The sequence below is a fragment of the Callorhinus ursinus genome, unplaced genomic scaffold (genome assembly GCF_003265705.2).
Source record: "Callorhinus ursinus isolate GAN/ISIS: 27379988/994484 unplaced genomic scaffold, GSC_fseal_2.0 scaffold70, whole genome shotgun sequence".
Taxonomy (NCBI): Eukaryota; Metazoa; Chordata; class Mammalia; order Carnivora; family Otariidae; genus Callorhinus; species Callorhinus ursinus.
The window spans coordinates 1,284,529-1,302,893 of NW_027397132.1; the positions used below are offsets into that span (position 1 = coordinate 1,284,529).

The 18,365-nt window shown below is 49.7% G+C and overlaps 1 long non-coding RNA gene across 1 annotated transcript; it reads left to right on the top strand.

Moving 5' to 3' along the window:
* Positions 1-15,577: 15,577 nt before the first annotated feature.
* On the top strand, positions 15,578-17,652 carry LOC141371373 (uncharacterized). Its single transcript, XR_012376286.1, has 3 exons — positions 15,578-15,703; positions 16,291-16,408; positions 16,635-17,652. It is a non-coding gene; the product is annotated as an uncharacterized lncRNA (long non-coding RNA).
* Positions 17,653-18,365: the final 713 nt, after the last annotated feature.

Genomic DNA, 18,365 nt, shown 5'->3' on the forward strand with positions numbered 1-18,365 from the left:
CCGATTTTTTTACAATTGTGGTAAAATACACATAACATAAAACTTGTCCTTGTTTAAAAAGATTTTATTTATTTATTTGAGAGAGAGAGAGAGAGAGAGGGCAAGGTGGGGGGAGGGGCAGAGGGAGAGGGAGAGAATCTGAGTATGGAGCTCGACTTGGGGCTCAATCTCACGACTATGAGATCGTGACCTGAGCTGAAATCAAGAGTCAGGCGCTTAACCAACTGAGCCACCCAGATGCCCCTAAAAGTTGCCATTTTAATCCTTTTGAATTGTATGGTTCAGTACGGTAAGTATATTCACATTGGTGTGTAACCACCACCACGATCCACCTCCAGACCCTTTTCATCTTACCAAAGTGCAACTCTGTACCCATTAAATACTAACTCCCTATTCCCCTTCCCACATTGCCCACAACCACCGTTCTATTCTCCATTTCTACAAATTTGACGACAATTGTGTCATATAGGTGGAATCATACAGTATTTGTCCTTTTGTGGTTGCCTTACTTCACTCAGCACGGTGTCTGCCGGGTTCATCCATGTTGGAGCAGGTGCCAGAATCTCCTTCCTCTTTAAGCCTGAGTAATATTCCATTGTATAGATAGACCACGTTTTGCTTATCCATTCATCATTCAGTGGACACCTGGAGAAAAGGGGACCCCTGTGCTCTTCTGTTGGGATGTAAATTGGTACAGCCGCTGTGGAAAACAATATGGAGGCTCCTTGGAAAATAAAAAATAGAATGACCATATGACCCAGCAATTCTGCTTCTGGATATTTATCCAAAGGAAGTGAAATCACTATTTGGAAAAGATTATGTGGGCAGAGTAAAGAGCTGGGAGGAAGAGCACTGTGGTCCCTCAGCTGGGATGCGACGGACCGAGGTGGTGAGGGTAGACATGAGGAGAAAGGAGAGGATTTGAGAAAGACAGCCCCGCCCCCAGGTACAACCCACAGAACATGGTTGGAATGGGATGGAAGGTGGCAAAAGGGAGACACACAGGGTGGACCCTGAATTTCTGGCTTGTGCAGCTGCATAGACGCTTTCGCCATGGCCCATCCCCTGGTCTACACGTATTAACTCATTTAATCCACCACATCAACCCAGCAAGATAGGTACTATTCCTACCCTGATTTTTCAGATCAGGAAACGGAGGCATGGAGAAATTAAGCCACTTGCCCTAGGTCACACACCAAGCAAGGGGTTGGGATGCACATTCCAGCAGACGGGTTCCACAGCCTTTAAGTTAACCTGCTACGCCACACCGATTGCGGTAAAAATCCGGCTAAGAAAAAGAAAGAAAAAAATCTGTACCTACTAACGACAACGGTATACAAACCTAAGGCCCCAAGAAAGATGGAAAGGTCATTCAAAGAGATTGTGGGGTTTAATGTTATGTACAGTTTGTCCCCCTGGAATTCACCTGAGTTTGTAGTTTTTTGGTGAAAAGAATAGGTCTGGGATCATAAAGCATCTGAGGCAGGCGATATTCAGAGGTTTTATGTCCCACATGGAGAGAGTTCGCTGTGGTGTCTGCAGGATCCCCCTTTATTGCTTCAAGATTGGCTGCCCCTTGGGGCTTCTGATTCTCCACCAGAGCTGCACGGAGGGAGGGAGCAAAGACCCTGATCAGGGACATCTAAAGAGACGACTTTTCCCTCAAATGGCTCGCACATTCCCGGTCTCGGTCCTGTTATTCCATCACCCAGGCTGTGACAGCAGGCCCTCGGCTGGGTTCAACAGACACAGTCCCCTCCGCACCCCCAGTGGCTGGATTCAGTGCTCACGGTACATGGCCAGCAAAGGTTGATTGACTGATTGAATGAACAAATGAATTAATGAGTAAGAGAGAGAAGAAAACAGGTGTTAGAAATACAGTACAATTCAGGCTAGATAGGAGGTACCAAGCCAGCCTTGGGGGGGGGGGGGTCAGGCGAAGACGATGAGTTTGATTCTGGGCTGTGTCCTAAGGACAGAGGGGGGTGCTCGAGGGCACGTGTTGGTACCCAGAGAGGGTGGGCAGGGACCAGAGAGGAGAGCAGGGGCCGGGGCATGACGTTAGGGAAAGCCAAGTCCAGGCTTTGGACTCTGGCCAGTCACTGTTAAGGACGCCTGAAGAGTTTTTTTAACTGAATTTTTTGCTGGGGACATTTCACTTTTTTTTTTTTTTTTGGTCAGAGAGAGAGAGAGCACAAGCAGGGGATGCAGCAGGCAGAGGGAGAAGCAGGTTTCCTGCTGAACAGGGAGCCCGATGCGGGGCTCGATCCCAGGACCCTGGGATCATGACCTGAGCCGAAGGCAGACATTCAACGACTGAGCCACCCAGGTGCCCCTTATTTTATTTTTTCAAGTAGGCTCCATGCCCAACGTGACCCTAAGACCGAGAGTTGCGCACTCTACTGACCGAGCCAGCCAGGTGCCCCAGCACCAAAGGTTTTGAGCAGAGAAATAACATGGTCAGACTGACATCTCATGAAGATGGCAGGAGGGTGGGTGAGCAGAGGAAGGGAAACCAGCTAGGAGGCTGCTGGAGACCAGGGGGAGCTGCAGTGGCCTAGACTTGGCTGAGCAGCAGAGCGTGTGGAAAGGTGCATGTATGAGAGACGTTTGGGGTACAGTTCTCCGTGATGGGGAAACTAAGAAGCAGAAGGGTTGGCATGAAAAGGAAGACGTGGAGCTCGGGACCATCTGACCTTCCAGGCCTTTCTAGAACACCATGGCACGTGTGCCGGCCCCTTCCCGCCTCCTTACCCCTGTTCACACGGGTTCTTCTGCTTACAAATGCTCCCCTGTTCCCCTTCTCAGCCTGATGCAATCCCGCTCATCTCTCCTGGTCCAGAGTGTACTTGTGATCAAAACTCTTGCATGGTGCATCAACCATGTCTTTTATTTTCTGTGTTCTGACCCTTTCATATCTGGGGCCTTGCTGACCCTGGAGGGACTGCCGGTCCCAGCGCTAGCTAATCCCTAGACGTAATACACCCCTCACCTCTGAGCACACCTTTTGAATGCTAACCAACCACTCCAGAGCCCATATGCCAACCTCCTCCTCTATGGGACTCTCACACTCTGGGCCACCATCCCTGTGCCCTAATTCCCCAGGGCCACGGTGCCAACTAGGGACAGCCTGTATGCCCCAGAGCCCACTGGAATTATTCAAACTAGCCAGTCTTAAACCTGTGTAGCCTGCTTACCCTGCTTTCCCTGCCTTGTCCATTCCTTCCCACAAAAACCACAATAAAGGGTGTCTGGGTGGCTCCGTCATTAAGCGTCTGCCTTCGGCTCAGGTCACGATCCCAGGGTCCTGGGATCAAGCCCCACGTCGGACTCCCTGCTCAGCAAGGAGCCTGCTTCTCCCTCTCCCTCTGCTGCTCCCCCTGCTTGTGCTCTCTCTCTCTCTCTCTCAAATAAATAAATAAAATTAAAACACACACACACACAATAAAGGCTCTTTCCCATGTCTCCCCCTTGCTCTCTCTGCCTCCTGACCGGCCCCAGTGCTTCCTCGTGTGGCCCTGTGTGGCGCGCATGTAGGTAACACACTATTTTTACCATGACAATCCTCTCCTGATCTGCTGGCCTTACTACATAGACCTCATATTTTCTATTCGTATTTAAAACACACAGTTTTGAGGCACGTGAATGGCTCACAGGTTTTAAGAAAATTCTTTGGCCGGCCTGCAGAGCCCTCCCCTTGGGTGCATGGTTTTCTACCTCAAAGTTTCAGTGAAGACATCATTATGCATCTATCGTGCAAGAAATGCTGGTTATTAAAACCTGGGTTTGGGAGAATTGCAACTGCCCCAAAATTCGTTCAGTGCAGACCCAGCTCTGCCCCCTCCGGCTTTGTGACAATTGGTTCTGTCCCTTGACTTCTGAGACCCTCAGCTTCCTCATCTGTGAACTGGGACCTAGATTTTCGGATTATCGGAAGGACTAAATGCAATAATGTTTGAACCGTGGCTGCAATAGCTGGGTGCTCGTGAAATGGTGAGAACCACAATTGCCGGAATTCTGAGTGCCTGTGTTTCAACACGCAGACATCCAGAACCTCAGATACGACTACGGAGCCCCAGACAGGTGACACACGCGGAGGCGGTGGCTTCCCTCCAAAGAGGAACCGGCAGGGCCGTGGGCTTGAGTCCCCCGGGGGCTGGCCACTCAGCCCTGCCTTTTGGTGTGAACACGGCAATTACTGATGTGATTGCACTAGCATTTTCCCCTAATTACAGCAAAAATGAACTTCCACCCCTTGGAAACAAGACCCACAATTAACCGGGGAGGGGTGCCAACAGCCAGTCCAGCACTGGCCGTTCTGTAAGAACAGTTGGACCTGGAGACCAGATCCCCCTTACCCCTCAATTTCTTAATGAACCGTTAGCCACTCTTCCCTGGGATGGTACCCCTAATCAAGAGGCCCAGGAAGTCCCTGATGGCCTGGCTTGAGGAAGGATGGTAAGAGGACCATAAATGTGGCCCCCGCCAGTCAGTCCCTTAGATGTTCTGGGGGATTCACTTTGGGCTTTTCGGACCGGCCTTCCCTTGCCCCTTCTTGGCTGGCCTGAAAGGCGGTAGTGAGCTCAGAGCCTCCAACCAGAACTCTTGGCTAACTAGTCTGTGCTAGTAAAGTCCTGACATGACCCAAAGAGGGGTCTGGCCTTTGCCTTCCGCTCCTGGGAGGTTATCTCTAAGCCTTGGAATGTCCTCCTGTCTGATAAGAGTGTCTGTTTCCCTGGGGGCTTTGGGTCCTGCCAGACAGCTAACAACGTGATTTATGGTGGAGGCTTGAGGCCACGCAGCACCTGTTTGACCTCTGGTGGGGCTGTGGCAACTGAGGTCAGCCCTACGGGGAGAACCACATCTATGTGATGGAGCCCCAGTAAAAACTCTGAACACCAAGACTTGGGGGGCTTCCCCGGTTGGTGATACACCACTCGCGATGTCACAGGTCATAGCTGGGAGATATTAGCACCTCCTGCGCATCCCCTGGTGGGGGCCAGCAGAAGGCTCTGCCCGTGGAACCTTCCTGAGCTCTGCCTTCTGAAGCTCTTCCCTTGCAATCTGTGTCCTTCGCTGTAATCAAATAAAATACAAAATAATAAAATAAAATTGGAATAATCGTGAGTACAGTGGCTCCCCGTGAATCTGTGAGTCCTGGCAAATTACCAAACCTGAGGGTGGTCTTGGGGACCCCCAGACGTTGCATCCTGCCTTCCCAGTGACTGTCCTTTCCAAAGGGAGGCCAGGCCAGTGAGGGGTTGGGTGAGGCTCTTGCCTGTGATCAATGACCCGAGGAAGAGACCAGGCCCATGGGGGGAGCACCCCTGTCCCCAGCCAGTGGGGGCCTGTCCAAGGATGGCTGGGGTGCAGTGCCTTCTTTTATTGAGGATCTGAAACAAACACTGCCCAGGTGGGACAGGTACTCCTCAACATCCTTCCCCACCCTCCTCCTCCCCTGGGGAGGCGAACCCAACCCCAGCCACAAGTCCGTGGCTGGTTCCTGGTTGGTGTCAGCCAGTTATACTAATTCTAGCCCCTCAATCTTTGCATGGCTCACGAGTGACCGTGTGGTATAATCCTGTTCAGTGAGGTGTCTCACTCCTAAGGGACACTTAGAAGAGAACACAGACTACCCTGGAAGTTACGTGTCTGGATGTGTACATACGTGTAAATACCATCGGCCATCTTGAAACCACTCAGGGAGGCTTCCTGAGGCCCCCGGAGACCCAGCCAACCCACCCATCCTTCCAGATGCCTTGTTATGTGAGAGAACAAATGTCCTTATGGTTCAGCCCAACTTGGGTTCAGGTTTTCGTTTTCTTCCAGTGGAAATCATCCTGCTATGCCAGGTACCAAGGCCTCTGGGGACCAGCCTGTGAAGTGGACATCATTATCCCTCCTTTGTCGTGGGGGAGGCTGAGGCGAGTTGTTTCAGTCAAGATAAAAGTGATACAAAACACCCTTGGGTCAGCTCTGTGGGACCGCGTGAAGACCACGCAAGTGACAATAGAGGATCTTCAGTCACTGCTCACCATCGCAAGGGAATGAGCTACCATCACTGGTGTTTGGCGGAGACTGGTTGACTAGAAGTGGGCATCCTGTGGGATTCGTTAGGGGAGCACATCTGGCTTCTCTGGTTGGTCCTGAGCTGGAAAGGGGAAATAGGGAAGCTGGTAGTTATGGATCAAGTCCTAATGCTGCAGGGGGTGGGTGTGGGTCAGAGTTCTATTTTACTGTATGATCTGGACATTGTTGGTCTATAGTTATATTCAGGGGTGATTCATACCTGCTTCAGTATTGGTTTGATTTGAGGGCTTAGCATTTCTTTCTATCTCTTCTCTCTCCCTTGTGGAGTGTAGGCTCCCGTTGATATACATGAAGGCAACCAACAAGCACCAGGGCTGTGGGCTTCCTCCCCATGTCCAGCGACGGGCTGGGTTGGCTGCTTCTGGGAGTCTTTTTCCCAGAAGCCCCCACCCAGTGGGCCGGGCAGGGGGAGCAGAACTCCACAAGTACAGGTAATAAGGAGGTGCATTTTCTGTAGAGGATTTAAAGATAGTAAACTCAGCCCGACATCTGCATGCTTTTTATTATCATTCAGGGTCAGTAATTCTAAACACCAATGATAAAATACTCTCCTCTGGAGGGGGAAAAAACGTACCGTGGTTTTTAAGTTTTATACCATAGTTGCAATTAGTGTTGGCTTTTAATCATATACATGCAAATTCAAATGCACACATTTTTATTTCTCAAACTTTAATAGGCATTGCATTCAACGCGGCAGTTTAATTCAGAGAGTTCCCAGTTAGGCATCCGGGTCCCGTCATGCAAGGACCCACCTCGTTAATGGCTCCGTGTTGTTGGAACTGACTTCGGGCGCGGTTTACTGCACGCTCCCAAGACTGTAAAGACGAGATCTGAACTTGAGTTTCTTGGGTTCCGTCCTTTCCTATGACCCCTCGGGGAGGTTTCACCTGGGTTTAAGATTTAAAACAGTGGAAGGGGCGCCTGAGTGGCTCAGTGGGTTAAGCGACTGCCTTCGGCTCAGGTCATGATCCTGGAGTCCTGGGATCGAGTCCCACATCGGGCTCCCTGCTCGGCAGAGAGTCGGCTTCTCCCTCTGACCCTCTTCCCTCTCGTGCTCTCTATCTCTCATTCTCTCTCTCAAATAAATAAATAAAATCTTAAAAAAAAAAGGTTTAAAAAAAGGATTTAAAACAGTGGAAGGAAGCACAAGCCGCAAGGTGTGATGGTTTGATTAAGTATAACTTTTATTTTCCATGGGCAATAGTCTACTGAATTTAAGTAATATCTTTTTAAAAATAAAGACGTAGTGTTCTTTCCTAAAGTTTTCACTGTTTTAAAACTGAAGAGCAAATCTAGGCAATAATCACTTTTGCAGGTACTCCTGAACACAATTGGGTCTGACAGACAAGTGTTAAAAAATGATCGAATCTGGGTCATATATGTGGGGCCCACGGCGCCCCTCGAAGCAATGGCCAGAGGCTGGGATTACTCTTTCCTAGCTCTTAGTTTTCATGTGAGCCAGCAAGAGGCAGAGGAGGAAGGAACATCCCTCAAAACACACGGGCCTACTGGTACAACCCAGGGGCTGGGGGAGGGGAGCAGGGAGGGACTGCTTAATGGGTATGGGGTCTTCTTTGGGATAATGGAAACGTTTTGAAAGTAGACAGAAGTGGTCATAGCAGGACACTGTGAATGTACTAAAGGCCAGTGAATTGTCCACAGTGACATGATTGATTTCTCACAAACACGGCCATCCCAGGGTACCGTGGGGAACAAGGCCCTCCTCCAGCCCCTGTTCACTCCCTTCTCCAGCCCTATCGTGACTCCCACATCTTCACCCCCAGGCCTGCCTGCGTGGCCCCCACCCACTGCAAGCCCTAATTACCACCCTGAGAGGGTGGGAACTAGACTTCCTGTTGGTGGAAACCTCCTGAGGCCCCACTCCCAGGGTGTGGGGGGAGGGGCACGCCAAGAACACCTGGGCCTATGGGTCCCGCAACGCCCAATACCCCGCAATAGGATGGGGGGACCCAAGCGCTTGGTTATGTTTCTGCAGAGAACAAAAGTGCTCCATTGACTGAAACCTGAAAAACAAGCCCAACCCTGTGCTGATGAGGCCCCCCCTCAGAGGAAAGCCAGGGACATTCTCCTATTTTGCCCTTGGCCCAGAGATAAAGGCTGCTAATCTCTGTTCTTGGAGGAAAATGTTCACGTGTGAGAGCTTTAGGAGGAAGGCAGGAGCCAGAGACTAAATGGTGCTTTCTCAGAAACTTCTGAGCCCAGGAGAATCCCAGCAGGATGGAGGAGTGGAGGAGAACCCCCAACCAGCGCCAGACATCCGAAAGGGGAGAAGGGTGGCCACAGCGCTGGGGAAGGCTAGATGCTGGCCCTGTCTGGCCTGACTCCTTCCTGCAGTGGGGAGATGTTGGGGGACCAGCCCTGGGACCTATATGCCAAACATGGGCACAGCGGGTCAGAGTGTGGGGATGCCTGCTGTGTGAGCCACCCGGCCCATCCCCAAAACTCCATCTCCTTGGAGCCTCCGTGGTCCAGGCCCCACCAGTCCTTGCCTGGAGATGGCCACAGCCCACTCTGCCTCCTCCTTGCTGGCTGTGGTGAGCTCCGCGGTGTCCCCCAAAATTCACATCCACCCAGAACCTCAGACTCTGACCTTATTTGGAAATAGGGTCTTTGCAAACGTCATTTAGTTAAGCATCTCATGCTGAAATCATCCGGGATTGAGGGCAGGACTTAAATCCAACGACAGATGACCTTATAGGAAGAGGAGAGAAGGGATGCCTGGGTGGCTCCGTCGGTTAAGCGTCTGTCTTCGGCTCAGGTCAGATCCCAGGGGTCCTGGGATCGAGTCCCGCATTGGACTCCCTGATCAGTGGGGAGTCTGCTTCTCCCTCTCACCCCCCTCAAATAAATACATAAAAATCTTTAAAATAAAATAAAAAAGAGACACAGGGCAGAGGCCACAGGAAGACAAAGGCAGACAATGGAAAGCTGAGGGACGCCTGGGTCCACCAGAAGCTAGAAGGTACAGGGAAGGGTCTTCCCCTAGAACCTTCACAGGGGACACCGCCCTGCCAATTTTGGACTTCTGGCCCCCAGAATAAGGGAATAGATTCCTGCTGTTTCAAGACACCAAGTTCATAGTTTGTTACAGCAGCCGCAGGAAACGGCACATTCGTCACCCCATCCTGATCTGTGCCCCCACTGCCTACCCCAGCAGCTGGAGGGAAGTTTCAGGTCACATGGAGTTCCTCCCTCCTTCCCCCAGTGTCAGGCTCCCAGTGGTCCGGCCCCTACCTACCTCCCCACCCTCCTCCCTCCCTGGACTCCACCCATGAACCGTCACATCCTTGAAAACTTTCATTTCTGGAAACTTCTGTGCCCAGGAAACCTGCCTGAGCCTGTTCCCACCTCAGCACCTTCATGTGCATCATTCCCTCTCCCTGAAACGCCCTTCTTCTGGATCAGTGGCTCTCCACGGGGTGACTCTGCCTCCCAGGGGACTCTTGGGGGCGTCTAGAGACGTTTTTGGTTTTCACAGCTTGCAGGGGGTTGGTGCATTAGGAGATGCTACCGGCATCTAGCGAGTAGAGGTCAAGGAGGCTGCTCATCACTGCCTCCCCCCCACCGCCCCGCACGAGGCAGCCCCCTACAGCAAAGAATTATCCCGCCCCAAATGCCCACAGTGCCGAGATGGAGAAACCCAGCTCTAGATCTTTCCATAACCCAACCCTTCTTGTCTTTCAGGCTTCCGCTCAAATGCCACTTCCTCAAAGAGACTGTCCCCATCATCCTTGGTAAAGGGGGACGTCCCATCACGCCCCCTTCTCACTTCACACGGTTTCACCTTCTTCACGGCCCACTGTCCTCACCATCTTGCTTGTTACTGTTTGCGGATTGTCTGCCTCCTCCCACCAGGATATCCCGGCGGATTTTGACAGCCACCACAGATGGAAATTTTTACTGACTAGCCACCTCCCCACATCTTCTCACCCCTCAATCCCCAGGGTGTTGTTCATGGAAGGTTTGTTCTTTTCCATTTAGCCAACGGATAGTTTTTCCCCTCTCCTGGGTCTCTGTGTGGAGGTGAGCGCTGCCGGCCTGGGCCTGTCTGAACAATTCATCGCTCCACGCAGTTTGGCACTTTCTAGTCTTGCCAAGGCTGTGAGGGTGGCTGTGGAGTCTGGCAGCCTCGCCTGCCGTGGAACGGGCTATTCTCCCTGAACGGACCTCACTGACGGGGTGTCTCCTCCTGGTCCAGACACGTAGCCCTCGACCCAGGAGATGCAGAGGCCGAGGTCCCAGCACAGACCTTCACCTCTGCTTGTTTCAGAAGAACAGAAAGGGAGCTGCCGTGGGCTGAACGGTGTCCTCCCCCCGCCCCGCAAATTCATGTGGGGGAATCCCAAAACCTACTACCTCAGAATGAGACTGGGGAGATAGGGTCTTTACAGAGGTGATTAAGTTAAAGAGGGTCGTATGTTTGGGTCCCAATCCATATGATTCATGCCCTTATAAGAAGAGGGGATGAGAGGGGCACCTGGGTGGCTCAGTCGGTTAAGCGTCTGCCTTCGGCTCAGGTCATGATCCCAGGGTCCTGGGATCGAGCCCCACATCGGGCTCCCTGCTCAACAGGGAGCCTGCTTCTCCCTCTGCCTGCTCCCCCTGCTTATGCTCTCTCTTTCTCTCTCAAGTAAATAAATAAAATCTTAAAAAAAAAAGACGAAGAAGAAGAAGAGGGGATGAGACATGCACAGAGAGAGGCCCACGTGAGGACATAGGAAGAAAATAGCGTCTACAAGTCGAGGACAGGGGCCTAGAAGGACCCAAAGCTGCTGACACCTTGATCTCTGACTTCTAACCCCCTGAAATATGAGAAAACTCCTTTCTGTGGTGGTTGTGGCAGCCTGAGGAACCCAGGCTCCATCCCGTCACCACTCCTGCCTTCCTAGGCGGGTGGCCTCACTTTCCAAAGCTTCTTTCCTCATCAGTAAAATGCAGGTAAGTCTGCACATGTGTTGCCGAACTGACATGAGGAGTAGATGAGACAGAGCCAACGTTTCTCAAGCACTAAATATGTGCCTAATGTTTGCTCGTGATTTATTGTGCCTTTATTGTGTTTAATCCCTCACACATCTCTCTGAAGTCGTTCTGTCATACCCATGTTATGGTTTAGGAAACGGAGCCCCAGTGAGATCAAGTAACTTGCCACAGACCACACTGCTGGAAAGTATAGTGGTACGATTTGAACCCACGTTTGCCTGCCTCCAGCACCCAGGGACTTGACCATAATGGATATGACGTGTCTGGTAACAAGGGTGTCCAGTGAGTGTGAGTTCAATAGGCTGAGCTTTGTCACGTCTCTGATAGCGGTTGTAACTTTAAGCACTGTTGAAGAATCGAAGATCACATCTGTAGCTTAGAGCATTCAGTGCAAGTCTATAAACATTTTCTGAGCACCTACTGGGCTCTGAGCAGTATTTTAGGTGCTGTGGGCAGAGGCTCTGCCCTGAAAACTTACCATTAAAAAAAAAAAAAGATTTTATTTCTTTTAAGAAAGAGAGAAAGCAAGCAGGGGGAGGGGTAGAAGGAGAGGGAAAGAGAATCCCAAGCTGACTACACTGAGCGTGGAGCCCAACGTGGGGCTTGATCTCACAACCCTGAGATCATGACCTGAACCAAAATCAAGAGTCAGACGCTTAACCAGCTGAGTCACCCAGGCGCCCCTGAAAGCTTATCATTTATTTCTGAAAAGGTACATATTTTTTCCCCAGAGTTTCCTGCAAGGTAGGAGAGCATGTGTGTATTAGTTAGCTATTGCGGCGTTAACAAAATTACCTCAAAACTTAGATTTGGGGTTGATTTCTGTGGCTCAGGAATTTCAAGAGGGAAAAGTAGGGATGGCTTGTCTTTGTTTTTTGGATTTTCTTTTCTTTAATATTTTTTTTATTGTGGTAAAATACACATAAAGTAATGTTTATCATTTTCACCATTTTAAGTATACTGTTCAGTGGCATCGAACACCTTCACAACAATGTGCGGCCATCACTGCTCTCCAGTTCCGGAAATTTTTCACCATCCCAAACAGAAACTTTGTACCCATAAACAGTAATTTCCTGTCCTCCCCTTACCTCATTATCTTATCTTTGCTTCTTAACGTCTGAGTCCTCAGCTAGAATTCTGGAAGGCTGAGGGCTGAGGCTGCAATTACGTCATTCACTCACATGTGGTGCAGTTGATAGTGGCTGGAGCACCTGAAATCTTAGCTAGAACATCTTCATAGGGCCTGGGCTTTCTCAGAAGATGGTGGCTGGATTCCTGCCCATTGACTGGGACAGCTAGAAGGTCCAGATTCATGGGAGAGCACACAGACGCCACTTCTCAGGGGGAGGCAAGTCAGTCAACTTCTTTCACAAGAGTACGTAGGATGGATAAATACATTGGTGAGGCCCTCTTTGGAAAACACAATCTGCCGTGCATGAAGAGGCTAATACAGAAGTGCTGAGAGATTTCCAAGTATGGATATGACCACGGAGGGAAGTGGCTGAGCACACGGGAGGTGAGTTTTGGGCTTGACAGTAACATAGGATTGTTCATGGTGGGGAAGAGATAGCAAAGACACAGTCAACACGGGCTCGAGAGGAGCTGGAGGCTTGGCTCCTCCTGCCTGAAACCGCTGGCTTGTGCTGAATGCTTGAGCTTCCCTGGGACTCAACAAAAGGATGCCCGTGGCCAATAGCCACCCTTGCAGCTAGGAGCCAGAGCAAAGAGCCCACCAGAGAGCCAGGACGGAGATGAGTTTGGAATCTAATAAAGGGAGTCCAACGAGTCAGCGAGGAGAGACTGGATGCCCTGATCGACAGTGCCGGGGCAGTTGGTGAGGTTATTGTGAATGAGAACAAAATGAGACTTCTTAGCTCTCACTTTATGGTATCAAAATACATTCTGGATGGATTAAAGAATTGAATTAAAAATCGGGGGCCATAAAGGAACTAAACACACTTAGGAAAATGTTTATTTCATCCTGGGAGAGGGGAAGGCCTTCCTGAAGAGACGAGCAAATGCATCATCCATGGAGGAAGCAACTAATAAGGAATCTTCTGTGTGGCATTGTTTATAAAAGGAAAAAAATCAGGAACTCCTTGAATCCAAAGGTGGAGAATTGGTTAAATAAGTTATTGGACACGTTTGTATGTTGAAACATCATGTGATCGTTAAGGATCCTATTCTTAGATAATACTTGAGGTTACACACACACACACAATGAGAGAATAGAAAATACATATTGGTCTCTGCCCCCGATTACTGGCACAGAGCTTCTAATTTCCTGAGAACACTGAAAGCATCTCTGGTCCATTATTTGTCTTTGACCACGTCCCTGACACAGGGCTCCTAAACCTCTTGTAAATTTCTATTTTTTTACTTTTAGATTTTATTATTTATTTATTTGAGATAGACAGCAAGAGAGCACAAGCAGGCAAAGGGGCTGAGTGAGAGGTAGAGCAGGCTTCCCGCTGAGCAGGGAGCCCGACGCCGGGCTTGATCCCAGAATGCCCGGATCCTGACCTGAGCTGAAGGCAGACACTTAACTAAATGAGCCACCCAGGCGCCCCCCTTGTAAATTTCTAAGTGATAAGAGCACGGGAGCATTTTTTGCCCTAATAAGGTGACCCTGGGTGGGGTCCTGGATGGGGGCTGGTCACCAGAAAAAACCAAGCCATTATTAGAAGCTTGGAATTTTCAGCGACCCCCCCCCCACCTCTCCAGAGAGAGAGGAGCAGGAAATGGAGTTAATAATTGATCATGCCTGGGGCACCTGGGTGGTGCAGTCAGTTGAGCATCCTACTCTCGATTTTGGCTCAGGTCATGAGATGGGTGGGGGTTGTGAGACTGAGCCCCACATGGGGCTCTGCCTCAGCACAGAGTCTGCTGCTTGAGATTCCCTCTCCCTCTCCTTCTGCCCCTCCCCCCGCTCTCTCTCTCTTTCTCTAAAATAAATAAATCTTTAAAAAAAATAATTGATCATGCCTGCATAAGGAAACCTCCATAAAAACCCCAATAGTATGGGCTTCGGGAACTTCCAGGCCCCTGGGAGGGTGACACACCCCAACTCCACGGGGACAGAAGCTTCCAGATCTTGCCTTTAATAATATAATAATACCCATATCCTTTAATAAACTGGTAAACATAAGTAAGTGTTTCCCTGAACTCTGTGCAAATTCATCAAACCCAAGGAGGGGGTCGTTGGAACCTCCAGTCAGTAGCCAGCTGGTCAGAAACACAAGGGACAGACAATCTGGACTTGAGACCAGCATCTGAAGTGGGGAAAGAGGGTGTCCTGTGGCTTTAACTTAAGGTTTGGGCCCTTAACCTTGGGGGATCTAACACCATCTCCAGGTAGGTGGTGCCAAGATTGAGTTAAATTGGAGGACACCCAGCTGGTGTCACAGAGAGTTGCTCGGTGTGGTGACCAGAATCATCGGCAGTGAGGTGTTTTCTGTGGGCAGTAAAGGAGACTCACAGGTGAAAGACATAGTAGAGAAGACATAGTAGAGAAGAATGGGTTTTTCCCCCACGTAGAAAGGAAAAAAACTAAGGTTTTCCTTTGCGTAAGGAAAATGTGTATGCTGTGTTTAAGTGAGCAAAGTGGGTTGCAGAATATTGTAATTACACCATGCTTATGCTCTGCTGTAATTTTAGCTACGGCTGAGGTTCTATTGCTATGCATTCAGCACTGTGCTAGATGTTGTATCTGTAGGATATCATTGAAGATTTCCCAATGACTCTATGAAGTACAGTTAACATATTCCCATTTTACAGGTCAGAAGACTGAGACAGAGAGGAGTCCATTCATTTGAGGCGACAGGTAAGCCGAGGAGCTGGGCTTGTAACCCGGGTCTGCCTGTCCTGGCGGAAAATCACTCTGAGCCTGGGAATTTCCAATTTTGTAAGAAACCAACCCCTCAAAAATGAATGGAGCAGAGGGATACTAGAAGGATAAAGCCCAAATGTTAGTTCTGGTTCTGTGTGGGTGGTGAGATGATTTTCCAGGCTTCCTACAAATTCATGTTACTTTTAGAGTAAAGCAAATTGAAAAAAAAAAAAGTATAGAAAAGAATGGATGTATGTGATCTAGAAGTCCACACTGGCATGTTTTAGGGGTCTTTAAGTAATTTGCAACCGCGAGCTCTGGGGGTCCCCATGAAGACACATACCTGTAAATGCTGGGCCCCCAAGACACCCTCCCAAACACTTGGTGGTCAATGGCTGCAGCCGAACTTTATTGAAAGACGTTTCTGAAATGAATTAACACTGCCCTAAGGGCAGCTACAAGGGACCCAGTGCAACAGGACAACGCTGGTCTTTATTTTTCAAGAGCCCCCCTCAAGGCGGCCCCTCTGACTCACACCTGGAGACCCCTCGCGGAGCGCGCCACCAGAAAGACCACCAGGTGTCGCCCGGGAGCCCGGCTTGGCAGCTGGTCCCACGAGCGTTGACCCTGGTTGCCATGGATACAGCTGGGCAGCGGCGGAGCCAAACCGGATCTGCGAAGGAGGTGGCGGGTCTCACCTCTCTGCCACCCACCAGTTTTCATTCCCCACCCCATCGCCCCCAATCCTGTCACCCCACCTCACCCCAGGCCTCAGCTTAAAAGGTGAGTCTGAGGAGGAGGGAAAAAAAGGGAAACTTTTCAACATTGCTTTTTTTTTTTTTTTAAGTTTTATTTTTTTTTTTCAGAGGTGCGGGGGGGGGGGGGGGGCAGAGGGAGAGAGAGAGAATCTCAAGCAGACACCCCACTGAGCTCGGAGCCTGTCCCGGGGCTCAATCCCATGACCCTGAGATCATGACCTGAGCTGAAACCAAGAGTGGGACGCCTAACTGCACCACACAGGCGACCCCTTTTTCCAATTTTTTAAAAAAATTAGGGAATGGGGGCGCCTGGGTGGCTCAGTCGTTAAGCGTCTGCCTTCAGCTCAGGTCATGGTCCCAGGGTCCTGGGATCGAGCCCCGCATCGGACTCCCTGCTCGGCAGGAAACCTGCTTCTCCCTCTGCCTCTGCCGCTCCCACTGCTTGTGCTCTCCCTCTCTTTCTGCCAAATAAATAAATAAAATCTTTAAAAAAAAATAAAAAATTATGGAATGGCTCAAACTTACAGAAAACTGTAGGGAGTAAAATAAACACCCGTGCACCGCCCCCCCAGAATTAATATGTGTTAACATTGTTGCTTTGCATGTTTCCAGTTCTTATTTTAAGAGATCCCTTTTGCATCCCTCCTGGATCTTATTCTCTGGATGCAGCCCTTATCCTGAAGTTGGCCTGTGTCCTCCCTGTCCATGCTTTCATACTTCCGCTGCCTTGGTAAGGAGATGTGAACAATAAAGAATATTGTTTTTTGTGTTTTCAAATGTACATTTTCACCCTGCAGAGTTTTTAAATTGCTTTTTTAACCCAACAAGTTGTTGAGATTTGTTCTTGATAAATGTTCATTTTAACTGCCTTAAATAAGTCCTTTATCTTAATATTCCATTTTGGTTTTTAAAAAGTATGGTCATTTATACTGTTTCTAATTTTTTTGCTATTACAGACAATGCTGCAATGAACATCTTTGCACCTTGTTCCTGCCTCCCCCCCCCCCCTGCAACAGGCTCTCTCTGGAATATGTCTAGAAACACAAATTCTGGGGTGTGAGGTGTGAGCATCGTCCAGACCCCGGGGATTGCCAGTTGCTCTGGGAGTGAATGAAGCAATTTCTACACTCCCCCCCCCAGCAGGGAGTGAGTCCCTGTTTCCCCACATCTTCACCAGTACTTAGTGATGTCACCCTTTCAATTTTTCAGGATGATGTCTTCTTGTCTCCTCCTCTGGGTGGTGAGAGGTGATTCATTGCTCATGGTGGCTGATCTTTGAACTGAATCCCCAGTGGACATTTTTAAATATTTTGCAGTTTCTCCTTTCGCACAGACCAGCACAGATAGGCTCTTGACCTGGGTGCCATCGGTTTTCTGTAAGTGTTCATAGTGCCATCAGAAGAAATGCCCTTGACCAGCTTCCTTGTTGCCTCCCTCCCAACACACTCTCCTTCCTCGATGCATTCGCAAGCTGCCCATTCTAAGAAGAATCAACAGAGCAGGGTTGGCTTCATGGGTGAGTGACTGTTGAGGAATGTCATCATCGAGAAAACATGACCTCTGATTGACCCATGAGCTGGCCGGACCGGGGTACTCGGAGGAGGCTCCTCATCCCTCCCCCACCCTTGGAATGTGGGTTCCGCTTGCCTTTCCTTTTCCCAGAGGCTGCTCCGAGGTCATAGTCTTGAGAGAGTGATGTGCATTGAGAACACCTACATGGTATATGTGACTGAAACAGTTAAGGCCTCTTTATAAACTTCTAGGATTTGGCAGGTGGTGCGAGGATCCGTTTTGTCTTGCTGCTGCCCAGGAAAACCTCGTATATAAGTTCCCTTTGCTTATTAAAACTGTTACCCACCCGCCTGGAGTAGGCTGCCTCTTTCTTCAGGTTCCCCCTCTGAGTACAGGGGCTGATTTCAGATTATATACCGGGGAAGCTCCCAGGAGGGGTACAAACCAACCATGACCTGCGCAGTGGGCAGGGCCCCATGCTCAGAGGAGTCCCCTGTTTGGTTGAATGCTCAGCGCTCACCAGTTCAAAACTCTTAATAATTTTCTCTTTGAAGTCGTGTGTGTTGGGTGAGGTTTCATGGGGCAACGGAACACGCCTGCGAACAAAAGAGATACCTGAAATAAATATGTCTGTGGTAGTTTGCCACCAGTTTGCTGAAGAACATTCCTGATGCTCTGATGGACCCATGGCGTGTGGCAGTTCAGTGAGTTTCAAAGCTAGGATCAGATAAGCATGTTATAGCTGATGCTTGATAGATAGGGATGCTGATAGCCCAGAGAGACCACGCTTTCCATTCTGACCAGAACTTGCTTCAAATGCAGAAAGCAAGGCAAAGGTGGTTTAAGAACCATCAACATCCAAGGGACCCTGTCCCGTCTTTCTTACTGTGTGACCTCCCTGTGTTAGCCACACACCTATCTTGAAAATGATGGCATGGAAGGAGAGGGAAAGATCAGGCCATCCATAGTCCTTTTCGTTTCAATTCTTCTTTACTCATCAGTGAGTTGAAGGTAGATTTTTTAAAAAAGATTTATTTACTTGAGAGAGAAAGCATGAGCAGCAGGGGCAGAAAGAGAGAGAATCCCAGCCTCTGTGCTCAGCCCCTGGCACTCACCATCCTACTTTCTCTCTCTATGGATCTGATGGGTTGTTGTTTGATGGGGACAGAGTTTCA